Genomic DNA, 4001 nt, shown 5'->3' on the forward strand with positions numbered 1-4001 from the left:
GAAATCCCATGGACAGCGGAGCCTGGCGGGCTACAGTCCATGGGTCACAAGAGTTGGACACGATTTAGCAACTAAATCACCATCACAATTAACTCACTCAAGGTAGAACTAGAAAAGAAACCTAGACATGCTTAGCATAGTTGTACGGTGCTTTATGTAGTTTGATTTTGGAATAACTTTGTGCATTAAAGTGGTAGAATTTGCAGTGAAAATATAAAGTGAGTTCTCCTTATTTTTTCCAGTATAATCCCAGTACCCAGCTTCCCCTGTGTGCCCAAGAGATGAGGATATTAGAAGAGTTGTATTTAAAAGAAAGCTTCCTAGTTAGAGGCAAAAAACACCGGATCACAAGTGACCCTGAAATAAAATGGTTATGACACCCCAGCAAAGGTAAATATTTAGGGATCACACTTCTGATTAGATTATATAGTATTTATACTGACACAATTTATGCCTGATCTAACAGTTTAACTAGAATCATGCCTGAGAAGAAGCTACCCTCGAAGAATATTCAGAGGTAACAGAGCTAAAGATTCTTATGGGAGAGAGAAATTCCAGTGGAGTCATGGCCATGTAAGCAATCTGGATATCTACAGAAGACATATTTAGGGAAATGGTTTACAGCTCCTCTAAATCAATTGGCATTGCCCCATTTTCTTAAAATACTTTCTGTGTATTTGATTTCAAATGCAAATGTAATTAATGCTCATCTATTTCTGCCTTTTGATTAGCTTGCTTGTTAAATAAAGCCTAGTTCTGATAATCCCTTTAATATTTATGTGACCAGCAATCAAAGAATAATATGGGACTTTTGTTGTTGTTCTTGTTCATCCTGTTTCAGTTCATTTAGCTCTCCTATCAGCTTTTTAATTTGACATCTTATAAAGAAATGAATGAAATTCTTTATTCAGTTTCATTTACATTGCATATAAATGGAACTTTCTTTGGCTCCCATATTATTTATCCTATTAAATCAATGATGAGGAAAAGAATTTGCCTGGTAATTTAGTTCAGATACACCCTTGTCTGGGTATTTTATATGTGATAAGCAGTATTTTATATTAAAGTCGCTGCTTTCTATGGTTGGAGGATGCGACAGCAATCTGCACATGCAAAGAATAGTCCTATCATTATTTGCCTCATTTTTCTTGGCTTGCAACAGTGGAGTTGACTATCACAGGTGCTCACAAGGTAGATTTCTTAGGAAACAGACGCTGAGGCAGAGATTTGCAGGAAGTTTATTGTACAAAATAGGTGATTAAAAGAAGTTTGATTGAGCAGGGATTGAGTGTGCCTCATTGCTCAACTGATAGCACGGGAAGCTCATTTGCTGGGATATCTCTTCAGAGTTATCTGAAATCAAGCAAAAGAGGCAAGCTTTCATGCCTTACAGTAGCCAGTTGTTAGGTTCAGGCTGCCCACAAGAAGAGAAATTGACCCTGGCTAAAGTGTTTTCTTTAGCTGTGGCTGAACTCAAGTGAGATCTGTTATCTTCCAATACACCCAGTTGCTAGGAGAATGAGTGTTCCAGTCTGAAAGTGAAGTGAAGTTGCTCAGTTGTGTCCGACTCTTTGCGACCCCATGGACTGTAGCCTACCAGGATCCTCAGTCCATGGGGTATTCCAGGGAAGAATACTGGAGTGGGTTGCCGTTTCCTTCTCCAGGAGATCTTCCCTACCCAGGGATCGAACCTGGGTCTCCCGCATTGTAGGCAGACGCTTTACCGTCTGAGCTACCAGGGAAGCCCATTCCAGTCTAAGGAATGGAGCAAATAATCTGCATACTCACCAGAGCACCCACTACCACCCACTGCTTGTGCGAAGCAACTCCATGCGCGTCATAAATGTTCTTGGAGAGTTCCTTCAGGATCGTGGTGTGACGCCTTTCCTGGGAAGCACACAAAAGGAAGCGTTGATCAGATCAACTGAAGACCCCCTATCTGCACTCCACTGCCCTGTGTTCTGAAGCTGCAAGTGATAGTCTTTGTCTCCCTCCTCTATAACCCATTGTAAATTCCCCTTACTCTTTCTGCCAGCTCTGCTGATCTAGATGCCTTCACTAGTGGGATGGCACAAAATTTTATATTTATGGGATCTGAGCCACTGATCATTATACCTGCTTAAGCCATGGCTGCTGTTTTTGACTATGTATTGCCAAAAGAGTCGGACACGACTGAACGTGGGCAAGCATTATTGTAAGGGGTCACTTAAATGTCAAACATATTTTTCTTTGCCCTCATGTCTTTTCCCTGTCTTCTCCTGATGGTCAGGGTCAATTATACCTCCCCAAATGGTGACTCCTTTCCTTGTCTGATGGTCTTGTGGAATGAGGATCATGAGAAAAAGAGATTGCAGCCATAGCTTGAAATATAATGAGAAGCTCTGAGTGTCTTCTTGTGGAAGTGTTCACTATCTGGAAACCTGGACTTCTAAGCAACCCAGGGAACTCAGTTTCAGGGATGATGAGGAAAAATAGCCCAAGTGGATTCCTAGAAGTGTCAACAAATGGAACCATTTGTATTTTTATGTTTTTTTGTTTCTGTACCCATGTATTCTACCTTAAAAAGACATACTGCCATGTTATAGGTTGATTTCGTGTGTTTAGTACATTTTTGAACAATGTATTTGTCTTCCTCCATCAGCTATATTCGGTATCCCCCGTATGGTGGTAGGCATGAGCTGAAGGAAAGTTACTGGCTTTAAGACTGGAGGCTCTGCATCTCTTAATTACCTCACTTACTTGTACTTGCCCCTCTTGGTGACCCTGTTCATGCCTGATCCATTATTTCCACTGAACTTGTAACTTGGTGTGTCTGACATAATACAGCTCTTAACAAGCAGTTTGGGCTACATGATCACTTGATGTCCCATGGTTAAGTGCTCTACTTTCTCAAGGTCAGATAGCTCCCCAAAAGCTGTTTTTTAAAAAAGTTTGTCCTCCTCTACTGTGAGAGACCCTATGTCCTGAACCCTGTGGGTGTATATTGTAATTCTTCTCCAAATGAGAAACATGCCAGCTCTAGTATTTGAAATAAAAGATGATGCTGTTAAAGTACTGCACTCAATATGTCAGCAAATTTGGAAAACTCAGTAGTGACCACAGTATTGGAGGTCAGTTTTCATTCCAATCCCAAAGAAGGGCAGTGTCAAAGAATGTTCAAACTATCATAAAGTTGCACTCATTTCACATACTAGCAAGGTTATGCTAAAATCCTTCAAGCTAGGCTTCATTAGTGCATGTACTAAGAACTTCCAGATGTACAAGCTGAGTTTCAAAGAGGCAGAGGAACCAGAGATCAAATTAGTCAACATTCATAGGATCATAGAAAAAGCAAGGGAGTTCTAGAAAAACATCTACTTCTGCTTCATTGACTACACTGAACTCTTTGGCTGTGTGGATCACAACAAACTGTGAAAAATTCTTCAAGAGATGTGACTACTAGACCACTTAACTGCCTCCTGAGAAACCTGTATGTGGGTCAAGAAGTAACAGTTAGAACTGGACATAGGACAACAGACTGGTTCAAAATTGGGAAAGGATTATGGCAAGGCTGTGTATTGTCACCCTGCTTATTTAATTTATATGCAGAACACATCATGGGAAAAGCTAGGCTGGATGAATCACAAGCTGGAATCAATATTGCCAGGAGAAATAACAACCTCAGATATGCAGATGATACTACTCTAATGGCAGAAAGTGAAGAGAAACTAAAGAGCTCTTGATGAAGTTGAAAGAGGAGAGTGAAAAAAGCTGGCTTGAGACTCAACATTCAGAAAACTAATATCATGGCATCTGGTTCTGTCACTTCATGGCATATAGAAGAGGAAAAAAGTGGAAACATTGACAGATTTTATTTTCTTGGGCTTCAAAATCATTGTGGATGGTAACTGCAGCCATGGAATTAAAAGACACTTGCTCCTTGGAAGGAAAGCTATGACCAACCTAGACAGTGTATTAAAAAGCAGAGACATGACTTGTCCGACAGAAGTCCTTATAGCCAA

At 40.5% G+C, this 4001-nt stretch overlaps 1 non-coding gene across 1 annotated transcript; it reads right to left on the bottom strand.

The window, feature by feature from the left end:
- Nucleotides 1-1670: 1670 nt before the first annotated feature.
- Nucleotides 1671-1742, bottom strand: TRNAC-ACA. Its single transcript has one exon. It is a non-coding gene; the product is annotated as a tRNA-Cys (tRNA).
- Between the last annotated feature and the right edge of the window lie 2259 nt (nt 1743-4001).

This window comes from Cervus canadensis, chromosome 3 (assembly GCF_019320065.1).
Source record: "Cervus canadensis isolate Bull #8, Minnesota chromosome 3, ASM1932006v1, whole genome shotgun sequence".
In the NCBI taxonomy this organism is placed as follows: Eukaryota; Metazoa; Chordata; class Mammalia; order Artiodactyla; family Cervidae; genus Cervus; species Cervus canadensis.